The sequence below is a fragment of the Lissotriton helveticus genome, chromosome 1_2 (genome assembly GCF_964261635.1).
Source record: "Lissotriton helveticus chromosome 1_2, aLisHel1.1, whole genome shotgun sequence".
NCBI lineage: Eukaryota > Metazoa > Chordata > Amphibia > Caudata > Salamandridae > Lissotriton > Lissotriton helveticus.
The window spans coordinates 190,968,788-190,982,852 of NC_136058.1; the positions used below are offsets into that span (position 1 = coordinate 190,968,788).

General features: G+C 45.5%; 1 protein-coding gene across 46 annotated transcripts in view; it reads right to left on the bottom strand.

Moving 5' to 3' along the window:
- The window catches only part of LOC144799531 (uncharacterized), a 5,513,712-nt gene that overhangs the window by 5,126,986 nt on the left and 372,661 nt on the right, over positions 1-14,065 (bottom strand). Inside the window, exon 2 of one of the 46 annotated variants that reach the window (XM_078671136.1) lies at positions 3,903-4,002. The exons of the other annotated variants lie outside the window; for them this stretch is intronic. The gene's annotated coding sequence lies outside the window, so the exon portion shown is untranslated. The remainder of the gene's footprint in view (positions 1-3,902; positions 4,003-14,065) is intronic. 46 annotated transcript variants of the gene reach the window in all.

The following is a 14,065-nucleotide window of genomic DNA, read 5'->3' on the forward strand; positions in this document are numbered from 1 at the left end:
AAAGAGTATTGTCACCAAGCATCTGATATAGTGTTTGTTAGAAATGAGGGTCTCTAGTTGGCAAGGGTTTGCATCTTCGTCCAAGTAGGGACCCTTCTACCTAGTCAGGATAAGGTAGTTACACTCCTAAAATAACCCCTGCTCCCCCCTTGGTAGCTTGGCACGAGCAGTCAGGCTTATTCTGGACACAGTGTGTAAAGCATTTGCACATAACCAACAGTAATACAGTGTAAGCACTACAAAAGGACATCACACCAGTTTAGAAAATCCACAATACAATATTTAGAAAGCTTCAGTTTTCAAAATAACCTTGAAAAACAGTTCCTCCAAGTCGATAGCTCCGTCTAGGGCTATCACGGCGTCGTGAACAACAAAGTCCAAACCACACTGACTGACCGCAGTGTCGCGGGCCAGTTATGGTGTCAGGAAGACCCGCAAAACAGTACCTTTGGAAATGTAGGGCATTGGCGACCTCTCATTGAGCTCCAAAAGCACAGCGTCGGCAGGCGTTGGGTCTGGAAGTCAGTGCAGGGGTCGTTGGACCCTTGAATTCACACACTTTGCAGGTCTAACTCCTTGCGGCTGAAGTCAGCAGCGCTGGTGTCGGGTGCTGCGGTGCGTAGTGCAGCGGTGCGGTGTGCGATTCCCTCATCTCGCAGTGCGAGCAGCGGCTCGGTGGCTGCATCAGGTGGCAGGGTCGGTGAGACCAGGGTCGTGGTTCGAAGTGAAGCAGTGCTCATCGCGGTGCTGGCAGGTCATGGTGCGAGCAGTGGTGTCTTCGTTGCTGAAGCACGGTCGTCGGCTGAAGAACTGGAGTCAATGGCGCCGGCAGGCTAAGGCTGCGGGATGAGGGCGGTGCGTCATCTAACTTTGCGAGCGGTGCCCTCAAACTACGGTGCAAGCAGTGTCATTGATTTTGGGATGGAGGGGGCGTCGTCGGGGATACGAAGGCGGCGGCGTGACGCGAGGTGGTGCAGAGTGTTACCCACAGGTCGCAGTGAAAGCAGCGGCTCAGTGGCGTCATAAGCAGGCATAGTCGGTGAGACCAGGGTTGTGGTGCGGCGGTGCTGTCTGCGGTGTCTTCGGGACACAGAGTCAGCAACGGCATCGTAGACGGTGTCGGGTTGCTTTTTCTTCTGTTTCAGCACAAAACATCCAGCCCCCAGTGCTGAGGGAAGAAGAACTTGAAGTATTTGCTGTTCCTGAGACTTCTGAACAGGGGGCAAGCCTAACCTCAAAGTCTTGGATATACTCAAAGAAAGATGTTGTAGAAAGTTCAGTCCAGTTCCTTTCACTGCCCAAGACAGAAGCAGCCACTGCAGACCAACACAGCTCCTCACAGCTTCTCCAGCTTTTTCTTGGCAGTCTTCTTGGTCCAAAAAAGTTCTAAAGTTCAGGGGTTTGGGCCCCACTTTTTTTTTAGCCCAAAAGCCTTTGTCCTCTCAGGCAGAGAGTGTCTGTGTCCTGCCAGAACCAGTTCTGTCTTGTCTGGTGTAGCTTCCTGGCAGGAGGTGGAGACAGCATTGTCAGAGGCAGACAAGGCCCATTCAGTTAAAAGGAAATCTCATCCCCCTACTCTAAATGCAGCCAAGGTCTACTCAGTCCTTTCCTGACCCACCTAGACTCTCTGGAGCCACTGCCCCTCTCCAGCTCCTGTCATCCAAAACCCCGACAGTGAATCCACAAACCCAGCAGAGGCCTCCTGGATGGCTGAGCACGGAAATACCTACTTTCTAAAAGTGGCATATTCAAACACAGAATGTAAAAATCACCTTCACTAAAAGATGCATCTTTAGATTCTGAGTTCAGGCATACTAAACGTTATTTCTCTACCTAGTTCCCAGGGCCAGTTATGTTTATAAGATGTTAAAAAATGTCTCCCCATGTTGTCCTATGTGAACAGGTAGCCTTGACATAGTGAACAAATACAATTGCCAGTAATTCACTACCAGGACATGCCACACACACCAGGACATGTCCTACCTTTCACATACACTGCACCCTGCCCAGAGGGGTAACATGGGCCTAACTTAGGGGTGACTAAAATGTATAAAAGGGAAGGTTTAGGGCCTGGCAAGTGTCGACATGGCAGTTACAAACTACGCGCAGACTCTGCGGTTGCAGGTCTCCGTTACCTTTTTACCACTACTTCTGTGAGTGGCACAAGCCGTACTGCGAGCCCACTAGTAGCGTTGGATTTACAAGCCCTGGCACTTTCAGTGCACTTTACTAGGGATTTATCTGTAAATCCAATATGCCAACCATGGCACAATTTACAACAGGAGCACTTGTACTTTAACACTGGACAGCAGTGAGAAAGTGTGCAGAGACACTAAACGAGCAAAAACAGAGTCAAAACCAGTAGGTCAGAAAGCAAAAAGACAGGCGAAACATGCCAAAAGATGCGAAGTCTAACAGTAGTGAAAACATGACACCAGACATTTGGTATACATGAAACGCAGTGCCACTTGGAATGCTGCTGTAAAAGGTTCCTACCAAGTTCAAAAAAGATTGGAGTGATATTGTTTGTATTTGCAGTAATTCAGCTACGTATATGAATCGATACCAGAGCTGAAGTGCTCCCCTGTAAGAGATCACGGTCACTTGCTGGATGGTATGCTGAACGCATCTTTGCAATCTTCAGAGTTCATGAAGAATGCTATTGACTTTGTAGTCCATTCTGGTGCACTGTTTCGGTACGCCCAGGAACTAAAATGTTAATATTTCTCATTTTGTGCCTTGTGTGGCATTAAAGAAAGAGTGATCCTAACGGTGTCATTTAGCCAATGGTTCTCAGTCCTAGATCCTGTGAATGCTATTTTATCTATGTGGCAACCGTTTACAGAACTCTTACTTAGTGATGATGCCAAAGGCAAGAAATGTGTTGATCCTTGGTCACATATTGATAGTGATGTCAAAAAACTAGTATACTGCATGCTTAGGTTTTTACAGGAAATCATGACTGCTGTATTGGACATAATCAAAAAACTATAGTCTGAAAACACTCTTGTCTACCAAGTGTTCAGAGTAATTGGTGTGGATGGGAATTATCTATTTGAGAGTAGGCTGGACAACACCTTTAGTGAATTTGGCACTCCAACATGCTCCATGATAGAATTCTTGCCACTTGGTAAGCAAAGAAATGTTGAGGAGCAATTCAGGAAATTGTATTTTACAGTCTAGGGAAATGGCTTGCAATGATGCATAGAAATGTCCCTTCACCAACCGAGGCATTTGAAGTTAATGAAGACTCACTGAGGTACTTTGGAGAAAATTCAGAAGGGATCTATAACTTGTGCAGATTTTGAAAAGTACTGCTTCATTTTTTAACGCTTCCATAACTGAGGGCATTTGTGCCCGCTTCAATGCATATGTTGCAGAACATGTCCTAGAAAATCACAATCTTCAGGTGCACTAGTATTGACATGGGAAGCCCTGTCATTGGCCAGAGTTAGTAAATTGTGTACTAGCTGTTTTGGCGCTGCCTGTCTCAAGTGCCAATGTTGAGAGGGCCTTTTCACCGATAAACATTTACATAGGAAGGAAAGAGCGAATGTGCATGACCAAAGACTCACTAAAGAAGAATTGATTGGTGTGCTACAATAAGTTTGATTTGTCAAAATGTATTTGGACCTCATATACCCTGTACAGACACTGTCTACACACATGCACTATCAGTGTAGAAAGCAAGCAATAATTAAAAGCAAAACATTCCATGAACACAAGAAAAACACTGTTCTTTTGTTTTTAATGGTGCGAAAATATGGAACCACTGATAACCACTGTTTTCTTAAGGTATTGAAAACATTGGGAAAAAAAACAGAATTTAGCAAAAATAGAAACTGAAAACATGAAAACCTAAACATAAGCAATAACACCCAACATAAGAGCCAATTATTTACCAAGTATCTTTGTGTGTTCAATCTTGGTGAGATTAGATACTTTTGCTGGAGGCCCTTATTGGTTCTGGCAGAGCTGTAATCACTACTTTATACATTAAATCTACATGGTGGGAATACAAGGTGTAAAAACAAGTTACTTAACTATACACTGTGGTTCTCCAGTATTGATATCTTTCATAGATTCACATGCTTAAATCTTCCCCCTCATCATGATTGGAGTCCCACAGTTATAATCACAAGTAGTGCATACAGAAGAACTGAAAGCAATACCAACAATCAAGTATTCACATTGTTTTGTTAGAACCATACCTATGCCAATCAGAGTGCAGCTGCCTGAGCACTATTTCCCTTCAAAGCCACCAAACAAACCTGAGATTTCAAGCCCAAGCGTAGTAAAAATTAAGAGACAGATAAAGATCTAGATATGGTTAAGTCTCCGGAGGAGGAGGGATGGTTGCATGTGAATCTATGAAAGATATCAATCCTGGAGAACCACTGTGTATAGGTAAGTAACTTGCTATTAAAGCAGCATTGAATCTTTCATAGATTAATATGCTTGAATCCAATTAGCTATCAGTAATTACCAAGAAGTGGAGATGAGCAGATTGGTGTAGTGAGGGCTGGGCCTTGTTGCGCACATTGTTAAGTTAGCATAGGCTCATTAGAAGTTTAAACACCATTTTACCTTTTTACCTCTTTTGCAAACGAAACTGCATATAATTGTTGTTGTAAGTTAGGCTGCGTGAAATGCTTCACATGAGAAGGGCTTGGTTTCAGCATCCCTAGACTTACATCGTGACTCTAGTCTCCACGCTGAGTTCTAAAGCCTACAATGCCGTCATAACAAAGTAGCTTTTGTTCAGGCTGATCGGCTCGCATTCTAGCCATAACATATATGCAGCTGCAAGCCAACGTGATTCTGGCGCCTTTAATATCACACTGTAAGCATGATTCCACACACTTGGAAGAAGCCCGTTTTTCAGACAGTCAGGGAGCTTTTGCAGATCCTGATGTGATTCACACCTGCTGATCTTGGAGGTATGGGGTCCCCCAAACAAGCCTAAGAGACCTTGCTATATTTTATAAAACATAGTTCGTGGCTAGGGAGGGTGATTTACTAGGCGCTATAGGACCTATTTATACCATATTGTAATATGATTTCTCCCTATGTGTTTTATGGAATTCTAACAATGCTGCTCATATTATTTCTAATCATATGTCTGCTTATGTTAGCAAAGATACTGCATCTTAGAGCACGTTGTTAAAATAAATATTTTAACCCTTCCCGTGTCTCTTTTTTACTCCTGTTGTGGACTGGTATGAGAGTATAACGAAAGAGTGTTCTTGCTTCCCACCATTCCTGAGTATAACCTAAGTCGCATGTTCTGGGTTGTCTAATCATTGGTTCCTTTGCTATAGGAGGAAGAGCTAATGTGACACTGATGCTAGCTGGTTAGGGTTTCTAGCCACTGAGGTGAGTTTTTTGGTACACCACAATTCACATAGGTCCTGGGTCTCTGGGCACAGTTCTGTGTAGGAGTAGAATCCCTGCGACACTGGACGACTCAAATATACCATAAGCGTCAACATAGACAGTAACACATTAAAAATGAACATATAATCTTATCTCATCATCCATAAAAAGTTGAACTATCAACTCATCAAAAGAGATGACGTAGAATCGCTTGACCCACTGCTGTGTCAGGTTTTAAAGCGGAGTCCAAACATTAATGCTTGGTAAATGTATGAACATTAGACCAAGTTGCTGCTCTGCAAATATCCAGTAACTATACTCCAACAAACAATGCAGTAGAAGCAGCCACCCTTCTTGTAGAATGTGCCTGGACATTGTCAGTCAATGGTCAGCTCAGCCCCCTTACTGTTCAAGTAGAAATTGGACGATGAAACCCAGCAAGCTATTCTGCCCCATGAACTAGTGTAACCTTGCCTTGGATGGTCAAAGGCTATGAACAGCTGGTCTGACCGTCTCAAAGTCTTAGTTCGTTCTATATTGAATTTTAGAACTCTTCTACATCCAAAGTATGTACACCTTTCTCACCCATGGTAGACAAGTTTTTGAAAAATGTTTTGAAGACTATTGGCTGATTTAAATGAAAAGAGGTTGGAACTTTTGGATAAAGCGAAGCTTGGTCCTCAATGTTACTCTGTTATCTTTAAATGACAGCGTCTGTACCATTGGCGTGGAAGCACGCTAAAGTTATTCCTCTTCTAAAGAAACCCTCTTTGGATCCTTCGGACCCGAGCAACTATCGCCCTATATCCCAGCTGCCTTTTTTGGCTAAGTTGGTCGAATCTCATGTGAAAATAATTCTCACTGAGTTTATTGAGCACAATGCCATCTTGGATCCTTCGCAGAACGGTTTCCGAGCTCGTCACAGTAAAGAATCAGCTCTGTTGGCAGTGACGGAAGAAATCCGTGGCAGTCTTGATGTCAGTGACTCTTCGGCGTTAGTTCTTTTGGACCTAAGTGCCACCTTCGACACTGTCTCCCACGTGATACTTTTAAAGCGCTTACAGGAGATAGGAATCATGGTTTGGCCTTGGCCTGGTTTCGTTCCTTCTTTTCCAGGTCTTGGTGCCACCTTTCTATTTGTGGGAGCTCGCCCTGCAACAGGGGGTGCCACAGGGCTCAGTACTGAGCCCCCTACTTTTTAACATTTATGTTCAACCCCTTGCGTCGGTGACTAAAAGAAGAGGGTTTTCATTGGTGTCGTATGCCGACGACACCCAATTGGTGATTGCCTTCTCCAAGAAATGTAGTCATAACCTTGAAAAATTTAAGGAGGACTTGCTGAGGTTGCGGATTGGATGGCTTTAAACTGCTTGCAGTTGAATGCCAGTAAGTCAGAGGTTTTGCTGTTTGGGAAGGACCGGGATATGTGGTCCGAGCAGTGCTGGCCGTATCGTCTCAAACGGGCTCCTTCACCTAAAGAGGCTGTAAAGAACTGTGGTGTGTGGATTGACAGCGGTCTCACCTTTGACACTCATTCAACAGCTGTGGCAGGGATCTGCTTTGGGCTCCTGCGAGGTTTAAAACCTCAGGGTTTCTTCCCTCCTAAAGTGCGTCAAACCATTGTCCAGGCGACGATCTTATCCAGACTGGACTATGGTAATTCTCTCTATCTTGGTGCCAATAAGTCCAGTATTAGGCGCCTGCAGAGAATACAGAATGCAGCGGCACGTATTCTTGTAGCACTCCCGAAATTCTTTTCTGTATCTCATGTTCTACCTAAATTATATTGGCTGCCAGTCGGAAAACGAATCCAGTTTAAAACACTCTGTGTGTCTCACAGGATTCTGACTTAACAAGCACCTTTGGGGGTGGCTAATTTTCTAGCTTTCTATGCGCAGGGGCGCACTTTAAGGTCTGCCGATCAAGGCTTGGTCTGTATTCCTTGAGTCTCAAGAGGAAGAGCGGGAGGTCGCTCTTTTCGTAGTCTTGCGGCAACACTATGGAATTTGCTCTCAGTCTCTATCAGAGGGATCCACAATCATTTTGCATTTCTTAAAGCCATAAAGACCTGGCTCTTCCCGGCGTAACTTCTTACCTTCACGCTCACCCTCAATGTCTTTGGTGGCGCTGGGATGCCCCGTCGCTGGGGTAACCATGCGCATTACAAATCCGACTATAAATAAATAAATAAATTGTAAGTAGGGATCCTTAATTGTAAAGGCTTGAATCTCACAAATTCTTCTGGCTGATGTAAGAGCTAGTAAAAGGGTAATTTTCCATGACAGATATTTCAATTCTGCTTTATAAAAAGATGCAAACTGACTTTTCATCAATTGAGATCAAAATGTGTTCAACTGTCATATCATTGGTGGTTTGTTAATTTGAGGGAAAACTCTGAAGAGGCCTTTCATGAACTCCTCTATAAGTCTGTTAGACCAAAGGGAATCAATAGTTGTCCCTCTACGGAACTTTGATATTGCTGCCAAATGGACTTTATTTGAAGTATGCACCAATCCTGATTGTGCTAGATGCAGTAAACAATGTAGAATTTGTTCTGGAGCAGATTGAAAAGGCTGTAGGTTGTTACATAATCACTAACAACAACATGTAGCCCATTTTGGTTTATAGCTTTTGCTAGTAGAGGTTGCTCTAGCTTGTTCCAGAATCTCTGTTTCTTAGCAATATTCAAAGAGGCAAACTCATTCTCATGAGGAACTATGCTGATAAATTGAGTGACCTCATCATTGGGTGAACCACTTGTCCATTGTTAAGAGAAAATATGTTGGTCTGAACCGAATGTGTGGCTGAGTTTTTAAACCTTGCAAAAACAATCCATTTGTTTAACTGGTATTGGCAGGTCAAAGGATTTTGAGTCACTATCTAAAAGCTCATGAAATCCTCCAATATCCTCTGGAGGGCAACTAGTAGGTAGTTATGTGGGAGATGACCAAAAGGGGACTACATATATTCATTTCATTCATGCTCCAAAACCGATTGATACTGCAGGATCTCACCCTTTTCGGGTTAGTCTTCACCATCAGTCTATATATTCATCATGATTTGTAATTGATGGCAAAACTGAAGTATCTGAGCAAGGCTGGTCACTTTTCAGGTTTTTCCTGCAACTGCTGCAACCTGGAGGCACCAGAAGAATCAGAAGGTGCTGGAGTAACCTGATAACTTGATATTGATGGGGCATTTTCTTCAGGAAATCTCTCATCATAGTTGTCAGGCATGTGATGAAGATCTGTCACCAAAGAGATTAGCACTCTGATGGCATACCCTGCATAGTGAGGTTGTTCCTAAAATGCTTTCTGATAAGGGTAATGCTCTTGAAAAGTTTCATAATGACACAACTAATATTCCTGTGCACTTTGGAAAAAGTAATCCCCTTCGTAGTAAGAGAATGTGTCTTTATTTTGATCCTCCCCATCTTCCCCGTCCTCTTGACACTTTACAAGTAGCTGCAAGGGCTATAAGCAGGACCAAAGGGACCTTCATCATCGGCTGAATGCTCTGCTTCTAGCAGGTGGACATAGTGACGCCTTAATTAGGGAAGTCAAATGCGGTTGGATAGTCACAGGAATGCCCTCCTTAAAACTGAAGTTTCCTGCACTGTCAACGAACTCGTCGAAGGTATCGTTGACGAAAAGTTTTTATGTTTGGCTGTGACATTGGTCTGGGCTGTAGGCATTTTCAGCATCAACGGCAAGGTGATCGTCGAAAGAACACAGTTAATGTATTTGTCAACAAAGTCGACATTGTCGCCATCTTTGCGACAAGGATGAGACTTCCATCTGTAACATCTGTCATGGTCGTGCTCTAAACGGCCGTCACTGTGGGTGTAGATGCCGTCGCAGTTGTCGATGCTGTATTCAAACTTTTTTGTTGTTGATGTCAAGGTCATCAGAGGCCTATACTTCATCGGCTGGTCCATCGTCGATATTGATTTTCAAAAAGTAGTAGTGTTCTTGAGGGCGTAGCAGATGGAAAAGGCATTGTCTCAGGTCTCTTTATAGAGGAATGGGAGAGTGGATCTCCTTTTTTAACTGATGTTACCACCTCTGCTGATTTGGTTAAGATGCTTAATATTTTTAGAAGACTCTTCATATGAGGAATGCCCTTCAAGTTTAACCTTTCTGGTGCGTGATGATGGTCCCTGGCTTTCCTCACCAGAAGCTGTATCTCCTTGGGCTTTTTTCTTATGAAGCCACAGAAGTAACCTTGTCTTTTAAGGTTTTCACAGAAAAAGTCTTGCAATGTTTACAGTCCTTCAGCTTATGCAGAGGATATAAACAGTATACGGAAGGGTAGCATGGGGAAGCAGTGGACAATGAGAGACGAGGAGTATACGCTCGCTATGAAAGAGACATGGTATTGATTGTTGGTGATGGGAGGGGACAGTCTCCACAGTTCAGCTTAAGAACATGATGAGCCAGGGCACTTAATTGAGGACCCTTAATCCAAAACGGGTGGGCAGGGAGGGAGAAGAAGATTGAGTTATTTTGGATTCCAGGGCGGGAATATATTCACAGTTTACGCAGTAACCCGTTGGTACTGAGCACCCCTCATTGCCCATAAGGCATACCGTCAGTACCTGCTGACGGACTTAGATGTGTGTTGAAGGTTGATGTGGTTTGGATGGGGACTAGCGACTTGGTTCTAGGTCCTGTTCTGGGGGGGGGGGCTGTTGGGGCAGTTGGGAAATCAGTTGGGTTAGGGAGGTAAACAGTGTGTTTACAAAAGTGCGAACTATAATGAGGACATTAATGTGTAGTGATGGCGGCGTTACCTGATTTACGTTGTGTTGCCTGGAATGTGAGGGGACTACACACAATGACGAGGCGTCACAAGGTCCATGCATACTTAATTAGAAGAGGGATACACATAGCACTGCTTCAGGAAACCCACCTCACCAAGGCAAAGGGTCTGGCTCTGCAAAGAAGATGGAAGGGGCAGGTATTTAGCACGACATACCTCTGCGTTTGCACGGGGGACACTAATCTGGATAAGAGCTAGGGTGCCATTTCAAGTGACAAAGCAGACTATGGACCCTGAGGGTAGGTTTGTAGAAGTGGAGGGACGATTGCGAGGTAGGGATATAGCTCTTTGCAGCATATACCCCCCAAATGTGGAACAAGCACGCCTCCTCGAGGGTCTATCTGGTATGCTGGCCCATTATCGCACAGGCCCGGTGGTGTTGGGTGGGAACTTTAATTCCATTACAGATGCCTCACTGGATAGGTCACATCCCCCTTTGATGGGTTCCCCGGTGCTTAGAATAGCTGGGCATAGACGCGAATGGCAAAATAGATGGGGTCTGGTGGGCATATGGCGCAAACAACACCCACATGACTGGGACTACTCTTACTTTTCTGGGATGCATGACTTACATGTCCGATTAGATGAGGTGCTGTGCTCAACACAATTGGCACCTTCAATAGTGCATTCTGAATATCTCACCAGGACACTGTCTGATCATAACCCCCTGATGTTCAGGGTGCACTGGATGACGACAAAGTCTGCTACCCCCACTTGGCGACTATGACCTGAGACACTGAATGACCCGGTCTTCCAGAGAGAAGTAAGGGAGGAGATAGTGCAATACTTTGCTAGCAACGGCGGCACGGCCTCCATTAGAGCAATGGAGTGGGACGCGTTTAAGGTGGTGATTAGAGGGGTTTGCATTAGCAAGCATGTAGGAGTGAAGAAGGTTTTACTGCAGGATGAGGTCAGAGCCGAAGGTAAACTAAGAGCAGCTGAACTTGCAAGACCAGGACATCCTGAAAGACAGGCAGAGTTAGTGGAAGCTAAGGAAGAGGTAGCTACCTCACGAAAGTGCACACTGAGGGGGACAAGGCAGTGACACTACTAGCCTGGCTAGCCAATCCTGTGACGAGGGGATCATCGATTTTGACGATAGAAGATAGGTATGGCAGGGAGGTATTCACCCAACGCGAGATTCTGACCCGGTTCTCGTTGTATTATGAGGCACTATATAGTAGCTCATTGGAGGCAGATGAATCTGATATTGACTCCTTTCTGGATGGGTTGCTCCTCCCACAGCTAGAAGACGATCAGGTGCAATGCTTGGGTCGGACATAACGCTGGAAGAAGTTAGGAGTGCCATCAAGCACATGGCCCATAGGAAAACGCCAGGAGTGGATGGACTACCAGTAGAGTTCTATTGGCAATATGTCGACTTACTAGCCCCGAGGTTATTAGAGATATATCAAGAGGCCAAGGAATTAGGCAAACTCCCTGGGTCAATGAGTGAGGCACTAGTGATACCATTATTAAAACCAGGGCGGAAAGGGAAAGACCCAGCTTCCTATCGACCGCTTTCAATGTTGACCACTGATTAAAAATGTTTGAGTAGGATTCTGGCGACTCGTTTGTTACAACATCTGACTGATTTGATTCATGAGGATCAGGCTGGGTTTATCCCGACACGGAGTACAGCAACTAAGGTGAGGAGATTGCTGAGGCTGAGGGAGGAGACCCAGTCTGACGCGATGAAACCTACGATATTATCAGTAGACATAGAAAAGGCATTTGCCAGTTTAGAATGATTATACCTCTATAAGTCCCTGGGTCGCTTTGGAGTAGGAGAAGAGTTTGTAGACTGGACAGGAGTGCTTTATACCTCTGCGGTAGCTAGAGTGAAGGTGGGAGCGTTGATATCACCCCAATATCAAGTGGAACATGGAATGAGGCAGGGATGTTTACTATCCCCATTGCTGTTTGCACTAGCAATAGAACCGCTGGCGATAAAAGCCAGAATGGGGATGAGCTATAGAGGCCTGAACTACAGAGGGGACCAGCAGTATATATCACTATATGCAGACGATCTGCTAATGTTCCTAGAAGACGCAGGTGATGCCCTGGAGGGAGCGGCAAATTTGTCATCAGTGTACAGAGGCCTTTCAGGGTTAAGAGTGAATTGGGCTAAAACGTGTCTGTTCCCACTGAAGGCTGAGGCAATGCCACTTAACATACCCAGAGACGTGCGTTGGGAACCGACCTGCTTGCAATATTTGGGGGTACACATCTATCATGGAGCTAGTGAAATGTTGGAGGGAAACATAGGGAGATGTGTGAGAGCACTAAAAGGTAGCATGAACTTTTGGGCTAACCTACCGCTGTCTGTGATGGGTGGGATAGCACTATTAAAAATGGTGGCGCTGCCTAGATTGCTATACTACTTCAGGACGCTCCCAATTTGGATACCATGCTCGATCTTCAAGGCATTAAGTCTTTGATTGTAGGATTTCTTTGGGGTTCGGGTAAGCGAAGGGTAGCCCACACTACACTGATACGACCAAAAGTAGAGGGGGGGTTGGGGGTCCCCGATTTTGAGCTTTACTACTTGGCAGCTCAATTACAAGTATTGACGCAGGTGGTAGCAGAAGAATTTAGGGGTCCTGAAACTGTAAGAGGTGGAGGTATCTCACGGCACATGTTGTCCTTCATTGTTATGCAACAGAAGCTAGAACTTAGGGATTTGACCACCGAAGAAAAGGCGTTGCGGTTGTGCTGGAACCGCTCGCAGCGTAGAGCAGGAGTGTTACACCCCTATGCACCTAAAATCCCGCTGGAAATGGTCACAGCGTTGCCGCATGGGGGGGACTGGACGCCACTGTTAGACTGGGAACAAGCAGGGATCCAAGTACTTGGGGATCTGTATGAGAATTGAGAATTGCTGCCCTATCAGATGATGCAGGAAAGATAGGACCTGCCTAAAGGGGGGTTCCTAATGCATGCGCCACTGGTTTCGGCGCTACGGGTACACTGGAGGGAAGTCCTCAGTGAACCCACAGCAACGATGGCATGCCAATACGTGGTGATGGCGGCCGGGACATTTAAGGCGGTAACCTGCCTGTATTCTAGAATGCTGAATGAAGGACTGGCACCACTAGACACACTGAAGTCGAAATGGGAGGCGGGCATTGGGAAACCAATACCCGATGCAGTTTCGGGACAAATAATACGCTGGGCGTGGAAAAGCACGAGGAATGTAAGGTTCCAGTTAGTACATTTCTTTATACTACATAGGGCATACCTGACCCCGGGTAAGATCAGGAGATATTTCCAGGCTGAAGAGGCAGCATGCCCTACATGTGCGTGCGATGGGTTCAGAGTTAGAACACATGCTGTGGGGATGCCCTAAGCTGGAGGAATACTGGGAAGACGTAGGAGAAGTGTTAAGAGAAGTCACAGACCGCCAGATAAATTTTGACATTACAACCTTGTTAGAAAGGCGAACCCGGGGGAGGCAGAAGGTGTCTGACTGACCACCCCTAGGTCTACCCCTCCTTCAGAGAAGGGACCGAGCGATGTCGAGAGGCCTCCGAGGAGAGGGCCCTCTCCTAGAACCGTACAGCAGAGTAACCACACCACTACAAATATACACCACACGTAGATAGAGTTTTCAATCTTTATCTGGCAATAAGTATCGTTTCAATATATACAGCAGATCCCGAGATCTGGAAAGTCTCGTGACAAAGGGGCAAGGTAGCGGGACAGTCTTATAGATGGTCGGGTGCAAGGAGTCTCTACGCCCAGCTCTCAATCCTCGAGCTGGGGAGTTCCGGGAGGTTGGGCCGCGGCAGCGCCAGCAGGCTCCAAGATGGTTCAGCGAGTGTGGACCGCGGCAGCACCAGCAGGTTCCAAGATGGTTCAGCGAGTG